Source organism: Rhinolophus sinicus, chromosome 4, assembly GCF_057876585.1.
Source record: "Rhinolophus sinicus isolate RSI-liver-muscle chromosome 4, RSI-T2T, whole genome shotgun sequence".
Lineage (NCBI taxonomy): Eukaryota > Metazoa > Chordata > Mammalia > Chiroptera > Rhinolophidae > Rhinolophus > Rhinolophus sinicus.
In genome coordinates, this window is record NC_142504.1 from 59,970,822 (window position 1) to 59,989,809 (window position 18,988).

Genomic DNA, 18,988 nt, shown 5'->3' on the forward strand with positions numbered 1-18,988 from the left:
GCTTCCTGCCACGCGCTGTAAGCTAGCCGCCGCGCGGCCTCCGCGGAGACCACAACTCCCGGCATGCAGCGGGGCTCCGGGGGGCCTGTTGGGAAGAGGGTGTTTAGCCGCGGGGCAAGGGGCGGCGCGGGGCATGCCGGGACTGGGAGCGTACTACTGAGCTGACTCGGCAGTGCGGGAGAGTGCGGGGAGGGTCCTGAATCGTGTATGGGGACAGAAGCGGTGTTAGCTGGTGGAGAAACTGAAGCAAATGACGCCGCCTGCGCCCTGGGGTCTGGGAGCGAGGCTGAGTGTCCCGGATCACTTCCATGCCTTTCACAGCATTTTATAACTCTTTGAATTAGTGAATAAACTGTAAGCTCCTTTGAGCAGGCTTTGTTCCGGTGCCGACTACAGTGCCCAGCACCTAGTAGGTGCTCGCCTCGTGGGGCTGAAACTGGGGGGGCAACTGAGTCCGGGGCTGGTGCTTTCTGTGCTGCTCAGCCTAGAGACGGACACAGGAATTGGGCTATAGAATAAGCGTTTATTGTCAGAGCACAGGTGATGTGAGAGGGCAGCAGGTTAATACCTCCAAAAACTGCCTTAACATTCTCAGACCAGCTTAGGGTATTTAGGGGAAAATCTGGGCATTCCTCCGGAAGCTACATGATGGTCTGGGGTTCTGCTTGGAGCCTTCCTTCTGTCAACGTGGTTCTGTGATGTCAGCAACCCTGGGACGATGGGACGATGGGAAAGAGTGCTAGACCATAGAGCTTGTGATCAATAAGCCTAAGGTTATTAATCATCATAAGTTTCAGGGTCATTTCCTAAAACAGAGAACTGGGATGGGACATTCTGAGCTCAAGCCACAGGGGAACAACCTATTACTAAACTATAAGTCAAGGAAAGGTGAGGCTGGGGACATTGCGAGGCCTTTACTACAGGGGTCCCAACTGGGCCCTGCTTCAGGTCCAATGGAACACCCTCATTTGTAGTCATTCAGCAAACCTGGAGGCCTGTCCTGGGCCCCAGAAATGACTCCTGCTGGACCCTGCCATCTGAGGATGAATGGGATGAGTGCATGGAGAGACAGATGGTAGGAAAAGAGCTGGAGCAGCTAAGGAAGTAGCTTGGCCCACTAGGGAATCCAGGAGTTGCTTTTGTGCCAAACCTAGATGGATTCCTATGAGAAGAAATGAGGAAGGAGGTGCTCCAGGTTGAGGAAACAGTTATGAGGAAGACACAGTAGTGTGAATGTTCAAGATCTATGGGGAAAGAAGTCCTGTTTGGGGAAAAGGCTATGTGAAGGAGAACAATAACATTTAGTATTTGTGGGCGAAGGGTAGGTCAAGGGATGCTTGGATGGGGAGATTGGATTTATTTTTGGTGCATCTATAATCAAAGGTAGCATGCAGTAAATAATCTAAAAGAAAGAGACTTCATGTTGTGAGCATTTAGAGGAGGAGGAGGGGGGCTTACTGACTGGGGATTAGGGAAGATTTCATGGAGCTAAATCCTGACCTGTACTTGTAGAAGTTGGCGGTGCGTTTTGCAGATGTTGGTATGATTTTTTTTTTTGCAATAATAATTTAAGGATTGCTTTTTCTACTTCCCTCCCATTTCTAGTAGGTACCCAAGATTTGTAAATCTTTCTCAAGATTTTGGTAGGACAGGAAATTCTTTTTTTTTTAACGTAACCCAGGGATGGAAAATTCAAATTACTACAGGAGGCAAGCAGATAACTTCAATCCGTGAAGTGGCCCAGGTGTGACATCATTTGATATCCATCAGCCAAACAAAAACGTAAGTGTTGAGTACTCTTCCAGAGCTGCTTCTGAAATGCAGCCCCATGGTCCCATACAGGACTCACTGATAATCTGGAGTTTCGCCAGAAGCTAAAACTGGCAGCTCCTGGACTAAATTCAGCAGGTAGACCACAGCTAATGTTTATGCACTCGGCACCATACTGATGGGAAAAATCGTCATGGTAAATGGTCTCATAGTAATGGTGCTATGTGTTACAATATAAATTTTAATATAAACTCATTGGTTTATATTGACAGTTTTAGGATATAGTACCATAAAAAATGGGTCTCCTGTTGTAGCGACATCTGAGAAACATTGACATAGTTTGGCCTGTGTTACTGAAGGAGCTGTGGCTAACTTGCATGTGTTAACAAAACACTAATTGCTTTAGGAGACTTCCTAGCTTAAAATAATTTTGTTTGCACATTGTAATTTTTTAGAAAGTGGTAGCTGTGCGGTGTTTTTATATTTATATGTTTAAGATTAGATTATAAAATATTGAAACAAATACCTAGACTGAAAAGACAAAAAATCTGGATAAATTTTTAATACTTTTAAATATAATAAACGTGACTCTTGTTAATTTGCAGAAGAACCAAGAAGGGATTATAGTAGTGAGTCCCAGCCTGCAGCTTGTTTTGATATTATGCAAGAATCTGCACGAAATAAAAACTTGTATTAAATAGCTTTTATTACATTAAATCTGTAGTTCTGGAACGAAAAATGACTTGATTTTTTTCGACCAGGAATTTGACTTACAGCTAGTGACAAATTTCAGCTGCAAATAGTGTTTAGTAGTTATGTGTTAAAAAGATCAAAGTATATATGATGTATGTTTCATCAGGATGCTGTTAAAACTTGTAGTTTGAGTGAAGAAAGTGTGTGATCATCAATGAGGAAGAAATGTAAAAGTTCCGTATATTAAACATTTGAAAATTTAAAACTCCCGGAAACGTTATCAAAGTGAGAATAAAAGCAAGCAAACATATTTAGAAGGTACTATTGGAATTTTTAGCACTATATTATTAAATATAATTGAGCATTTCCACAAAAATATTTACGAGAACTTCTAAAGAATAATATTGACATGGCATGGGTACTATGGATCCACTTGTTACAAAACATAGATGTAGCTAAATGAGAAAACAACTTTTTGGAAAACATACTCAAGGGAATACATTTGAAATCATCCTCAAAGATGCTTCATTTGTTTCACATAAAGGTGTTTCAATAATTTGCTTAAAAAACAAATTTCAAGATTTTGAAAGTAATGGTTTTTGTTGATCTTATGGAACTTAGAACCACATTTAATACACAGTATTGAACTTTGCTATTTCATTGAATAATATTTCCATAAAAATGTCATTGGGATATTTTAGAACAATTTTTAAAAAGTCATTGGATTTTGTGAAAAATGTACCAGTGTAATGCTTGAACGAATCTGGAGTTTCAGCCAAAAGTTTAGAAAAAATTTTGATGTTTTAATTTGGCACTACCGTCTTTCTCTGAAAATAAGACCTAGCCAGACAATCAGCTCTAATGTGTCTTTTGGAGCAAAGGTTAATATAAGACCCAGTATTATATTTATTATGTTATATTAATTATATTGTATTGTATTGTATTATATTTGTTATATTATACCCGGTCTTATAGTAAAATAAGACCTGGTCTTATATTAATTTTTGCTCCAAAAGACGCATTAGGGCTGATTGTCCATCTAGGTCTTTTTTTCAGGGAAACACAGTAAATTATCAAATTTAATTAATTTTGGATAAAGAGATACAAGATCTAAGTTAAATAATTCTCATATTTTTCTCAATAAACTATTTATTGTTATACATCAAATATCAGAAAGAACTGCAAATTAAATAATGAAAAGTGAACCTAGATGGACAACTTGAAATGCTAGAGCTGCAAAAGCAGTTTGGAAATCAGTAAGTTCTGTACAAATTCAGACAGTTAAGTTCGCGAACTCATCCTAGAAAAAGTGCTACATACTCATTGCTGAATATCACTAGGGTCACCTTCAAAGTACTCTCCTCAGGAAGCTATGCACTGACACCAGTGCTTAGTCCACCCTTCAAAACAATTTTGGAACTCTTTTTCTGGAATGGCCATCAGAGCTGTCGTTGTATTACCTTTGATGTCCTGAACGTCATCAAAATGTTTTCCTTTCAATATTTCCTTTATCTTTGGGTAAAGAGAGAAGTCATTGGGGGCCTGATCAGGTGAGTAGGGAGGGTGTTCCAATATAGTTAATTGTTTACTGGCTGAAAACTCCCTCACAGACAGTGCCGTGTGAGCTGGTGCATTGTAGTGATGCAAGAGCCATGAATTGTTGGTGAAATGTTCAGGTCGTTTTTTTTTTTTTTGCTTCAAACTGTTTAATAATTTAAAGAACCTCTGTGGAAGCAACTGCGTTTGTTAACCAGTCACAACCGGTAATTAACTCCTTTGGAGTTTTAAGTTACTTTGGGCAAAATGTCTTAGGAAGAATACATATTACTAGAAAGCATGCCAAAATTTTACTTAGCAGAGAATTCAATAACACTTTTACTCTGCCCAGGTCGTTTTTATCTAACTTTTTCACACAGGCTTTTCAGCACTTCCAAATAATAAACTTGGTTAATTTCTTTTCCAGTTGGTACAAATTCATAATAAATAATCCCTCTGATATCAAAAAAGATTAGCAACAGTGTGGCAACAAGTTTGTGAACTTAATTGTCAGATCTCTTATTTTCACTGTAGTAGAAACAAATGGAGTGGTTAGCCATTTGAAAAATGTTTTTAAGAGTTTTGGTCTTAAGTGATATTTTAATGGAAATGTCAATACTTATTTTAGCTTTATGAGAAAAAATTATTAGAGCTGACATTATTTCAATGGACTATAAACTGACTGACCATATGTAAACTTGCAGTCTGTTTGGGCAGCTATAACAATACCACAAAATGGGTGACTTATAAACAACAGAAATTTATTTCTCACAGGTCTGGAGGCTGGAAGACACATCAGGGGCCAGGAGGGTCTGGATCTGGAGAAAACCCTCTTCCAGGTTGCTGACTTCTTGTGCTTTCATACAGTGGACAGCAGAGTAGAGCAGTGGAAGGCAGGTTTCTTGTGACTCTTGTAAGTGCGCTAATCCTTATGACCCTCACTCTTATAACCTTATTTAATCCTAATTACCTCTGAAAGGCTCTACCTCCTAATACACCATGGGGAGGGGTAAGGCTTTAACATTAATTTTGGAGACACACATTTAGTCCATAACATAAGCAAATAAAGGAAACTGAAACAGAATTGGTGGATATTATAGATATGAAAAAAATAGGTATACCATTTGAAACAAGATTAAATATCAATTCCAAGAGAAAAACTATTGGATTGTCTAATAGATAATATAAAAAGGTGTTTGATGACTAAAGTAAACAAGGTAATGAACTTTTCAATGCTTTCAATTTATTGAGTCCTGAAATTTGGCCAACTGGTTTGTGAAGTTACACAGGTTGAGGATGAACAGAAAGTGGTAAAATAAGCCAACTGGTTAGAAGGTATTTCAATATGTGATTTTTGTGACTTAGTCAACAATAGAAATATTGCATACATTAAAGCCTCAGACTATTTTATTAGGTCTAGAAAATAAATGCAATTGCTATTAGTTCATCACAAGCTGAGGAATCAATACTAAACAGCATGATGTTAAGAAAAATTCACCTAATGGGATCTGGTCAAGATGGTGAAGTAGGTAAAAGCTGTGCTTGCATCCTCTCAAAACAACATTAAAATTACAATTAAGTTACAGAACAACAATCATTGAGAGTCATCTGAAGTCTAGCTGAAGCAAAGTCGTACAACTAAGGACATACAGAAGAAGCCACCTTGAGTCGATAAGAGGGGCAGAGACCCCGAATATGCTGGTCTCACACCCACGTGTGACCATTAAAAATTAGGAGGGATGTCTTAGCCGCAGAGTTCACCCCAGAGGAGCAGGGGTTCCCAGCTACACACCAGGCTCCCCAACCCAGGATTTCAATGCTGGGGAGAGACGTCCCCATAACTTCTGGTTGTGAAAACCAGCGGAGATTGTAGCTGAGTGAGCCAGAGGGTGGCTGCAGTCCCAGGCGCTCCTCTTAAAGTGTTTGCACACAGACTTACTGACAGATTCACTCACTCTGAGCTCTAGTGCTGGGGCAGTGGCTCGAACGGTGTCAGCGACATATGGGGAGGAACAGAGTTGTCTGGCTTCAGAGTGAGGCTTGGAGGGGGAGCTTTTTCCTGGATGGAGGAGCTGGCAGTAGCCATTTCTTTGAGTCCTCCCCCCCTCCCAGCATGCAGATGCAGGCAATCACCATATCTGAGTCTCCATTAACTTGGCTAACACCATTCATTTGCTGTGCCCAACTTTCAGGCACACCCAAGCAACTTCCAGTGCCTTTTCCATACAGCCTGCCTTGGCGTATGCTGCAGAATTTCCTAAAATCTTTTCAAAGGTTCACAAAACCCAAACAAGCAGCATCTGGCTTTGGGGTGTTCCATACCTTTGGCTGAGCAGCCCTGAGCCCGGCACTAGTGAAAGGGGGCCTCATTTCACAGCTTGGCCTTTTGAGGAACCTCTAAGCACACTGCAAGCTGCGGCCATCTTCAGATTGCTTTGTGGCTCATTCCAGGTGGCTTTTGGCAGGGCACAGACTGCAGCTGAACTTGGCTGGCATCAGGGCCCCTCCTAGGAGACTCTACGGCTGGTACGCCCAGAGGCCAGCTTCAACCCAGCCAGAACACCACCTGGCTGTCTCTAAGGACAACACACCCAAAGGGCAGACTGTGCAATATTGTAATAACTATGCACGGTGTCGGATTGGTATTAGATATATTGGGGTAATAGATGGGAGGGGGGTTGGGGAGCAGCTGAAACAGGTGAAAGGATTAAGAAATACAAATTGATAGTTACAAAATCATCATGGGGATGTAAAGTAAAGCATAGGGAATATAGTCAATAATATGGTAATAACTGTATAGTGCAAAGTGGGGGTGGGTACTAGACTAGTCAGGGGTATCACTTCTTAAATTATATAAATGTCTAACCACTATGCTGTACAATTGAAATTAATATAAAATAATATTGAAGTCAAAATAAATAAATAAATAAAATTTGTATTAAAAAAAAATTCACCTAATGACCAACTTAATGAAGAAGTTTTTGGAAAAATTAGATGTTGTTCCCTATATGAAATCATGATACATAGGGACAAAATTTAGTGACAGCTGCATCAAAAGAGGAATAATTTCCAAATATAAACAAATGATTTACACTTACAGAATGATCTGATGGATTATTTTTGCTACAATTATATTATTTAACAAGTCATCTTATATATTATTTAGAAAATAGCATGAGACATATTGTAAAATTCTGATTTACGTATTGATCTATATATTAATATAATCTTACTAGTTCAATATTTTGCATGTCATCTCTGCAGAAGATAGCTTTTGTTGTTTTGTTTTAAAAATCTGGAGAGATTATGTAAAACAAAACCTAAAGTTTTACTTCTTTTGAAAAATTAAATGATCTCACAACACTGGGCCTACATTTTTTTTTTTTAATTGGGGAAGGGGAACAGGACTTTATTGGGGAACAGTGTGTACTTCCAGGACTTTTTTCCAAGTCAAGTTGTTGTCCTTTCAATCTTAGTTGTGGAGGGCGCAGCTCAGCTCCAGGTCCAGTTGCCCATTACTAGTTGCAGGGGGCGCAGCCCACCATCCCTTGTGGGAGTTGAACCGGCAACCTTGTGGTTGAGAGGATGTGCTCCAACCAACTGAGCCATCTGGGAGCTCAGCGGCAGCTCAGCGCAGCTCAGCTCAAAGTGCCATGTTCAATTTTAGTTGCAGGGGGCGCTGCCCACCATCCCTTGCAGGAGTCGAGGAATTGGACTGGCAACCTTTTGGTTGAGAGGATGCGCTCCAACCAACTGAGCAATTCGGGAGCTCAGCAGCAGCTCAGCTCAAGGTGCCGAGTTCAATCTTAGTTACAGGGGGCACTGCCCACCATCCCTTGCGGGACTCGAGGAATTGAACTGATAACCTTGTGGTTGAGAGCCCACTGGCTCGAACCGGCAGCTTTCGGAGTTAGGAACATGGAGCTCTAACTGCCTGCGCCACTGGGCCAGCCCCCTACATTCTTATATGTCTGTAATCAGCAAAGTGGTTGCTCTTTTTAGGTTGGTTATGAGTGCATCAGCTCTCACAGTTTCCACTTTTCTCTGTCATTTGCCTAGTTTCTGTAAGCATTTTGATTGTGGCCCTTGTTTTAGTTTTGAGCCTGGGTTCTTGGCAGGATGGTGGTATCATTGACTCCATTTACTAAACCAGGGAAGTCAGGATGAGAGCAGGTGGTTTATCCTCACCCCCATGGTGAGTTTGTGTGTATGTGAGAGAGAGGAAGACAGAATTGTGAGTTTGATTTTAAACATACAGAATTTGATGTGCTACCAATTGATCAGGCAGGAGAGGGCCCATAAGCAGAGTTGATGCTTAGAAATTAGTTAAGCTTAGAAGAGTATGAAGTCATCTATGAGAATGGATGTGGTTTCCAAGGGAGAAAATGTAGAAAGAAACCAGATTTAAGGAAAGACTCTAGGAGTGAAGGACTCACTCATATTTAAGGGTATGAAGGAGGAGAATCAGTCAGAGAACAGGACACTCAGTAGTTTAAAGAGTTGATGGTTGAATGAAGAGAGACATTCATTCTTTTGGTAAGCTTGGTGGCAAACTGGTTAGGATGAAAATTTGGCTATTGCTGCAAGGATTCCAAAAATCAGTATCATAAACCAGATGAAGTCCAGGTGGGAGTATATTTTATTTCTCCACTCCCCTACGGTGGTGTTGTGGCCCACAAAATCCAGTATGGCTCTACGCCTGTCTACATTTAGGCATGTCCTTTCTTTTAATTCAGAATCCGAAAATTGAACATGTTACGTCTGCTCACATCCCATTGGCTATAACCTAGTCTTTTGACCACATATTTGAATTGGAGACTGAGAAATGTAGTTGTGATCCTGGAAAGTTATATGCTGGCTAAATAATCACAATTACCATAGAAGAAGGGCTATTGATATTAGAAGACAGCTGATGAAGAGAAATGGGACCATGAGAAGGAAGAAGGGCAGGGAATATGGTAAACTTCTGGGGTTGAACAAAGATGAAGAGTAAGGCTAGCAATGGAGTTATAATTGGAAAAGCCAGGTTTAATCACATTGTTAATATTGTTAACCTAAAAATAAAAGGCCTTTCAAAGTGACAGATAACAAGTATTTACTGAGATCAATAAGAATAGCTATCTAGGATGCGCTGATTCAGGCAGAAGCCCAAATAGTGTTCTTATTAGGAGAAAAAGGCAGTGGATATTTATGAGAAAGGGAAGAGGAACAATTACACCAATAGAAGGAAAACATTTCTGTTTATGCAGATAACATAACACAATGATGTTAATTCTAAACAATGTTTTTAATTTTCAGCCAGTGGTCATCTGTCCAGTAGACATATCTGCTTTCTTGTTATCTTTGTAAATAGTTTTTTTTCTTGAAGACACAAGGTTGCTCAGGCCCAGTCCAAAGTTTATTTTGCCCTATTTTTAACACTGCAACTATTTGAGGTATAAGAGACATGCAAGGCAGTTCCTCTGGTGTGACAGCTCTGGCTCCATTTTAAAATGGCTCCATTTGTATTGTTTACAATATATAGCAGATGCGTTTCTGAACTAGACAATCCAGGGAAAATGGTGCTCTCAACAGATATAAGCCTTCTGTGTTTTAGAGACAGAAGCACTTCAGAAGGAAGGGAAAAAGGTAGGAAAAGGAAAGCATGCAGGCAGAGGCCTGACTCCCAGGGGAGAATTGAGGAGACTTTTCCCACTTTTGGGATCAGAGATCAGAGAGTGCCCGAGAGACACACAGGGCATGACTGCTCAAATCAGCCAGGATTCTACCTGAGAAACAGAACCGATAGGATATCTATTTGTCTGTCTGTTTTTCTGTCTGCCTGTCATATAACTATCTGTTGATATATATAGAGAGAGCGATTATTTCAAAGGACTGGCTTATATGATTGTGTGGTATGGCTGGGCCAGTCATATGGTAACCGGCAGGCTAGAAACTCTTGGGCAGGAATAAGGAGACAGTTCATAGGAAATATTTATTCTCCCTCAGAGAAACCTCAGTTCTGCTCTTAGAGCCTTCCATTGATTGGAGGAGGCCCACTCACATTATCAAGGACAATCTCTTTTATTTAAAATAACTGATTGTAGATGTTAACTACATCTAAAAAATACCTTCACAGCAACACCTAGATGAATGTTTGATATAACTAGGTACTCTAGCTTAGCCCAATTGACACATAAAACTCACTGTCACACTGCTTAGCCCAAATTCAAAAACCTGGGCATAGAATGTTCACATGGGAATTACAAGTCTAGAAATTAGATTTTGGATCTTAGAGGTACCAAATGGAATTCATTTTTTTTTCTCTTTTCGGTGCTGAAAAATGCTCTTTTTTATTTTTTATAAATTTTATTATTTTAAGGCAATTTTTGTTATATCTTCTGATCTTTGTTAAATTTTTAAAAAGCACATAAAGATTAATAAACAAACATTCTTTTTTTTTTTAAAGATTTTATTGGTGAAGAGGAACAGGACTTTATTGGGGAACAGTGTATATTTCCAGGACTTTTTATTGGGGAACAGTAGTGTGTTTTTCCCAGGACTCATCAGCTCCATCCAAGTCAAGTTGTTGTCCTTTCAATCTTAGTTGTGGAGGGCGCAGCTCGCTGGCCCATGTGGGAATCCAACCAGCAGCCCCAGAGCTCCCGCTCTAACCCACTGAATCACACATCTGCCCCTAAAATAAACGTTCTTATCTCTACCACTCAAAATTAACCTTGTTAACAGATTGTTTACAGACAAGGCTTGGGGCTTAAATATATTTAAGAACTCCTTGCATTAATTCCTTCACTCCTCCGAGTCAGTCAGGACTCTTTCAATTGTATATGAAGTCTTTAGGGTTTTCTATATATAGCATCATGTCATCTGCAAAGAGTGATAATTTAACTTCTTCATTCCCAATATGGAGGCCTTTTATTTCTTTCTCTTGCCTGATTGCTCTGGCAAGGACTTCCAACACTATGTTGAAAAGCAGAGGTGATAGGGGACATCCCTGTCGTGTTCCTGAACGTAGAGCAAAGGGCTTCAGTTTTTCTCCATTAATTATGAGATTAGCAGAGGGTTTATCATATATGGCCTTTATTATGTTAAGGTATTTTCCTTCTATACCCATTTTATTAAGTGTTTTAATCATAAATGGATGTTGTATCTTGTCAAATGCTTTTTCTGCATCAATTGATATAATCATATGATTTTTGTCCTTTATTTTGTTTATGTGATGTATCACATTGATGGATTTGCGTATGTTGAACCATCCTTGTGCCCCGGGGATGAACCCCACTTGGTCGTGATGAATAATCTTTTTAATGCATTGTTGTATTCGATTTGCTAGAATTTTATTTAGGATTTTTGCATCGGTATTCATCAGAGATATTGGTCTGTAGTTTTCTTTTTTTGTGTGATCCTTACCAGGTTTTAGTATCAGGGTAATGTTGGCCTCATAGAATGAGTTAGGGAGTACTGTCTCTTCTTCAATTTTTTGGAAGAGTTTGTGCAGAATTGGTATTAGATCCTCTTTGAAGGTTTGGTAGAATTCACTAGTGAAGCCATCTGGTCCCGGACTTTTGCTTTTGGGAAGGTTTTGGATGACTGATTCCATTTCGTTACTGGTGATCGGTCTGTTTAGATTTTCCAGTTCTTCATGGTTCAGCCTTGGAAGGCTATATGTTTCTAAGAACTTGTCCATTTCTTCTAGGTTGTTGAATTTGGTGGCATAGAGTCCTTCATAGTATTCTTGGATGATCTTTTGTATTTCTGTGGTGTCCGTGATAACTTCCCCTTTTACGTTTCTGATTTTGTTAATCAGTGTCTTCTCTCTTTTTATCTTAGTAAGTCTAGCCAAGGGTTTGTCAATTTTGTTAATCTTTTCAAAGAACCAGCTCTTTGTCATATTAATTTTTTCTATTGTCTTTTTGTTCTCTATTTCATTTAGTTCTGCTCTAATTTTTGTTATTTCCTTTCTTCTGCTGACCTTGGGTTTTACTTGTTCTTCTTTTTCTAGTTCTTTAAGGTGTAACATGAGGTTATTTATTTGGGAGTTTTCTTGTTTCTTGAGATAGGCCTGTAGTGAGATAAATTTCCCTCTTAAAACTGCTTTCGCTGCATCCCAAAAATTTTGGTAGGATGTATTTTCATTGTCATTTGTTTCTATGTATCTTTCGATCTCTCCTCTAACTTCTTCTTTGACCCAGTCCTTCTTTAAAAGTATGTTGTTTAATCTCCATGTATTTGTGTTTTTTTCCACTTTCTTTTTGCAGTTGATATCCAATTTCAAAGCCTTGTGATCAGAGAATATGCATGGTATGATTTCAATCTTCTTAAATTTGTTGAGACTGATTTTATGTCCCAATATATGGTCTATCCTTGAGAATGTTCCATGTACACTAGAAAAGAATGTATAGTCTGATGTTCTAGGATGAAGTGCTCTATAAATGTCAATTATGTCCATTTCATCTAATGTGTCATTTAGGGCTACTATTTCGTTATTTATTTTCTGTTTGGAAGATCTATCCATAGCTGTCAATGATGTATTTAAGTCCCCTAGTATAATTGTGTTTTGGTCAATTTCTCCCTTTAGTTCTGTTAGTAGTTGCTTGGTGTATTTCGGTGCTCCCTGATCGGGGGCATAAATATTGATGACTGTTATGTCTTCTTGTTGTACAGTCCCCTTCACCATTATGAAATGTCCATCTTTGTCTCTTGTTATCTTTTTCACCTTGAAGTCTGTTTCATCTGATATCATTATGGCTACACCTGATTTTCTCTGGGTACCATTTGCTTGGAGTGTCAATTTCCACCCTTTCACTTTGAGTCTATGCTTGTCCTTGTAGCTGAGATGTGTCTCTTGGAGACAGCATATGGTTGGGTTTAGTTTTTTGATCCAATCTGCTACTCTGTGCCTTTTTATTGGTGATGCTATATATAGAAAACCCTAAAGACTCCACCAAAAAGCTATTAGAAATAATCAACGAATACAGTAAAGTTGCCGGCTACAAAAATCAACGCACAAAAGTCCATTGCCTTCCTATATACTAACAATGAAATCTCAGAAAAAGAAATACAAAAAACAATTCCTTTTGCAATTGCAGCAAAAAGAATAAAATACCTAGGAATAAACTTAACCAAGGATGTGAAAGACCTATATGCTGAAAACTATAAGACATTTTTGAAAGAAATTGAAGAAGACACAAAGAAATGGAAAGATATTCCGTGCTCATGGATTGGAAGAATCAACATAGTTAAAATGGCCATATTACCCAAAGCAATATACAGATTCAATGCAATCCCCATCAAAATCCCAATGGCATATTTTAAAGAAATAGAACAAAAAATCATCAGATTTGTTTGGAACCACAAAAGACCCCGAATAGCCAAAGCAATCTTAAGGAAAAAGAACTATAATGGAGGTATCACACTTCCTGACTTTGGCTTGTACTACAGGGCTACAATAATCAAAACAGCATGGTATTGGCAGAAAAACAGACACATAGACCAATGGAATAGAATTGAGAACCCAGAAATAAAACCACACAAATATGGACAGATAATTTTTGACAAAGAAGCTAAAAACATACAATGGAGCAAAGACAGCCTCTTCAATAAATGGTGCTGGGAGAATTGGATAGCCACATGCAAAAGAATGAAACTGGACTGCTATTTGTCACCATGTACCAAAGTTAATTCAAAATGGATCAAAGACTTAAGCATAAGACCTGACACAATAAACTGCATAGAAGAAAACATAGGTACTAAACTTATGGACCTTGGGTTCAAAGAGCATTTTATGAACTTGACTCCAAAGGCAATGGAAGTAAAAGCTAAAATAAACAAATGGGACTATATGAAACTTAAAAGCTTCTGCACAGCAAAAGAAACCATTGACAAAATAAAGAGGCCACCAACTGAATGGGAGAAGATTTTTGCAAACAGTGCCTCCGATAAGGGGCTAGTATCCAGAATATACAAGGAACTCATGCAACTCAACAACAAAAAAACAAACAACCCAATTGAAAAATGGGCAGAGGACTTGAAGAGACTTTTCTCCAAAGAGGACATACAAATGGCAAATAGACATATGAAAAAATGCTCAACATCACTAATCATCAGAGAAATGCAAATCAAAACCACAATGAGATATCACCTCACCCCAGTCAGAATGACTATCATCAACAAGACAAATAGCAACAAATGTTGGAGAGGCTGTGGAGAAAAAGGAACCCTCATACACTGTTGGTGGGAATGCAGACTGGTACAGCCGTTATGGAAGGCAGTGTGGAGGTTTCTCAAAGAATTACGAATAGAATTGCCATATGACCCAGCAATCCCTCTTCTGGGTATCTACCCAAAAAATCTGAAAACATTTAGAGATAAAGACACGTGTGCTCCAATGTTCATTGCAGCTTTGTTTACGGTGGCCAAGACATGGAAACAACCAAAATGTCCTTCGATAGATGAATGGATAAAGAAGTTGTGGTATATATACACAATGGAATACTATTCGGCTGTAAGAAAAGATGATATAGGAACATTTGTGACAACATGGATGGATCTTGAGAGAGTAATGCTGAGCAAAACAAGTCAGACACAAAAAGCAGAGAACCATGTGATTTCACTGATATGTGGTATATAAACCAAAAACAACAAAAGAACAAGACAAACAAATGAGAAACAGAAACTCATAGACACAGACAATAGTTTAGTGGTTGCCAGAGGGTAAGGGGGTTGGGGGGTGGGGGGTGGGAGATGAGGGTAAGGGGGATCGAATATATGGTGATGGAAGGAGAACTGACTCTGGGTGATGAACACACAATGGGATTTATAGATGATGTAATACAGAATTGTACACCTGAAATCTATGTAATTTTACTAACAATTGTCACCCCAATAAATTTAATTTAAAAAAAAAAATTGTATATGAAAAACAAAAAAACACACAGCAGTTTGAATAGGTTTGAGAAAAAAAATCCTGGAATTATTTAGCTCACATAGATTTAAACAAAGATAGATCTAAGGGCTTAGAAAATGTTATCAGACTCAATTTCTCTCCATCTCTTTTTTGCTCTCTTTGAAATACTGGCCCCCTCCTCACAGTGACCCTCGAAATTCCCAAGCTTCATAGTTTAAAGTCCAGCAGAAGGACAGATTCTGTCTTTCCCACAGTTCTTACAAAAGTCCTGGGATTGAGTTTTATCAAGTTGACCTGGTCCAAATGTCCATCCCTGAACCCTTACTGTGACCATATAGGAGAGAGTAAACTGACTGGCCATTAGTCTCATTCAAGTATTGAGAATGTCTGAGGGGAGGTTCTATCATGGTAAATCAGGGTGCTGCTTCCAGAAGAAAGAGGAATAGATGCTGAGTGAGCAAAAAAGAATGGCATTCCCACCCCCTCACCCCCATCTGCAGCTTGCCACTGTGGAAAGAGAATTAGATATGGAGTCCACTAGACTCACATTCCCATTCTGGCTCAAATATTTAGTAGTCATATAACTTGACTTACTTAAAAATCTCTGAGCCCCAGTTTCCTAATCTGTCAAAGAGATGATAATTTCCTTATGGAGTTGTGGTGAAGATTAAGTGAAATAATGGATGTGAAAGCACCTGGAAAAATGCCTGGTTTGGAAAGTCTAATGTTTGCTAATTTCCTTTTTGTTAACCCAAGCCTCTTTGAAGCATCCTGAGACATGTTCACCTTTCTTGCAAGAAAAGGTTATTATAATAATAGTAATAATGATTACACTAGCTACCACTTATTGAATGTTTGCTGTGTGCCATATGCATTGTTAGGTAGGACTGCCTGGTGTGGCTGTGCAGACTGTATGCTGTACAGCTCCACGTGGGACCAATCATACAGACGCTAATGAGCTGGAGCTGCCTGCAGGTGAGAGGCGGCAGTCCTGTTTGACATGCACTAATTCAGTCCTCACATCAGACTCTATGAAGAAAGTACTATTATTAACCCCATTTTACAAAGAACTTTGTAACTTAGGTTAAGAAACTTTCCCAAGGTTATTTACATATCAGATGATGATCAACAAATGGAAGCCATACACTTTGGGGAAACTATTGTGACCTTTAAAACGTAACCAATCTCAAGACACAAGGTGTGATCAAACAATGTTGTGAATGTTTAAATACCAAAAATGTATTACAGTAAGACACACATTGCCATTAATCCCTCTCAAAATACTCCCCCTTGCTTCGAACACAGATATCCCATTGGTCTAGCCACTTTCTGAAGCAGTTCTGTAAGTCCTCTTTTATGAGTGTCTTTAGTTGCACTGTCGTGGCTGCCTCGATGTCCTGAATCATTTTGACTTTGGGGAAGAGCCAGAAGTCGTGTGGTGCCAGATCTGGTAAATAAGGTGGATGAGAACACACTGTAATGTTTTAATTTGACAGAAATTGCAGTATACCAGAAGTGATGTGTAACACAGAACATTGTCATGATGGAGGATGATTTATGGCACACTTTAAAACATACCTTTTCTCACCCATAGCTCGCACCTGACTCACTGCACTGAACAAGCTGAAACTTGCCACACACTGTTACTAAGGTTCGATGCACTGCTTCCATATTGAAGATCCCTGCCTTTCCATTGGATGGCACTCGGCAGCAGCATTCACCATATTTGTTGATCAAAACAGGCCACACATCACTTCTGGTACTGCAATTTCTGTAAAATAAAAACATGGTGTGTCCTCATCCACCTTATTTGCCAGATCTGGCACCATGCGAACTTCTGGCTCTTTCCAAAAGTCAAAATGACCATGAAAGGTAAACGTTTTGAATAGATTAATAGGACATTGAGGCAGCCTCAACAGCACAACTACAGACACTCATGAAAGAGGACTTCCAGAACTGCTTTAGAAAGTGGCAAGAACAATGGGATAAGCATGTTTGAAGCAAGGGGGAGTGTTTTGAGGGGGATTAATGGCAATGTGTTTTTTACTGTAATAATTTTTTTATTTAAACATTCACTGTACTTTTTGATCATACCTCATACGGAATTACTATAGTCCTTCTTTGGTGGTGGAGAACACATGGGCAGTGGGGAGAAACAGACCATTTCATTTTTAAAAACCACCTCCAAGACCCCCAAATAAAAAAATGCTTACCAGAATCCCAGAGTTGAGAATTCCACCAGCTGTCTCATTTACTGTCCTTAGCCTCTAGGAAAGGGACAGAAACATAAGCAATCTAGAGCATCTTCTACCTCTTCCAAATAATTTGAAGCAAATACAGCAATTATGAAATGTGGCAGATTCCCAAGCTTTGAAACTACGTGGTTTATTTATTTACTCAATAGATATGGTCTGAATGTGGTAGCAGAAGTTTCTTCTAGGGTCAGGTCAAGGTCAGATGGGGCTGGTTTTTAGATTTTTCATGTGAAAATAAATGCTCATAATTCTGGAAGTGACTTCAAACACTTCTTCCCCAACCACCTTGGCCTCACAGAGAGTTTAGTTGTCTTCTGTCTCTTACTATAGGGTGTTTTGATTATGTCACAACACCTCTCTAAAAGCCAAGAGCCCTCACAAAGTTGTTTATTTCAAAACAATGAATTTCAGATACTTTTAAAGAAAACATTTTAAAATCACAAATAAACCCAAATTTCCATTTGATAGGCTTTCATGACTGATTTTGCCCAAGCTTGTGATCTTCAACATTGAGATTTGGGAAAGCATCCATTGTCACTATGTCAGGTCCAGGCCAGCAGGCAGTATGTGATACTCAACATTATTCTTATAAAATATCGTGACTACTCATTTGTTCATCTCACATCATGGCAACCTCATCTATCAAGAGTACAGCTGAGAGTTAGTAAGTCAAAGGAGACACCCAGGTTGCCTTTATAGCTACCCTAGGGTTCACTTAACCCTTGAAAGAATCATTTTAGAACCTATTTCCTTTTATACAAGTAAGTTGTATGTATGTATTGTTTTCTGAGATCTCTGAATTTAAATACCATAAAATTCACCCATTTAAAATGTATAATTCAGAGGCTTTTGTATATTCACATGTTTGTAGAAACATCATGACTAATTTCAGAACTTGTTCATCACCCCAAACAGAAACCCCAAATCCATTAACTGTCAATTCCACCCCTCTAACTTTTCACCACTGGCAACCATTAATTCTGTCTTTATAAATGTGCATTTTCTGGATATTTCATATAAATGGAATTATATAATATTTGGTCTTTTGTGACTGGCTTATTTCACTTAGCATAATGTTTTCAAGATTCATCCATAGTGTAGCATGTATGAGAATTTCATTCCTTTTTGTGACTAAATAATATTCCACTGTATGAAGTATTTAATAGAGCATTTTACTTAGCTTTTCATCAGTTGATGGGCATTGAGTTGCTTCTAGTTTTTGACTATTATGAATATCCCTGTATAGATTTTTATGTGAATATTTATTTTCCGTTCTCTTAGATATATATACATAAGTATAGCATTGTTAGGTCACATGATATCTCTATGTTTAACATTTGATGAACTGCGAAACTGTGTTCCAAAGAAGCCGCACCATTTTACATTCCTACCAGCAATGTACAACAGTTTCAGTTCCTCCACATCCTTACTAACACTTGTTATTGTCTATTTTTTTAAATGATAATCATTTTAGTGGGTGCAAAGTGGTATCTCACTGAGGTTTTGATGTCTAGTTCTCTGATAGCTGATGATTTTAAGCATTCTTAATGATGTTGAGAATTTTCTTTTTAATGCTTATTGGCTCTTTTATTCAAAGAATATTCAAATTATTTGCCCATTTTCAATTATTTGTGTTTTTATTATTGAATTGCAAGAGTTTTTTTCAATATATTCCAGATACAATTCCCTTAACAAATATATGATTTGTAAATATTTTATTCTATTCTAAGATTATCCTTTCACTTTCTGACCTGTGAAGCACAATAATTTTTAATTTTGAAGAAATCCAATTTGTCTATTTTTGGTTGTTGCATGTGCTTTAGATGTCATA

General features: G+C 38.6%; 1 long non-coding RNA gene across 2 annotated transcripts in view; it reads left to right on the plus strand.

Annotated features, from left to right (window-relative positions):
* Nucleotides 1-89: 89 nt before the first annotated feature.
* Nucleotides 90-18,988, plus strand: part of LOC148758387 (uncharacterized) — a 42,098-nt gene continuing 23,199 nt past the window's right edge. The window contains exons 1-3 of one of the 2 annotated variants that reach the window (XR_016021118.1): nt 90-1,782; nt 4,774-4,912; nt 13,086-13,387. This is a non-coding gene — a long non-coding RNA (uncharacterized LOC148758387). Of the gene's footprint in view, nt 1,783-4,773; nt 4,913-13,085; nt 13,388-18,988 lie in introns of those variants that run through there. The other variant, XR_016021117.1, reaches the window with a different exon arrangement.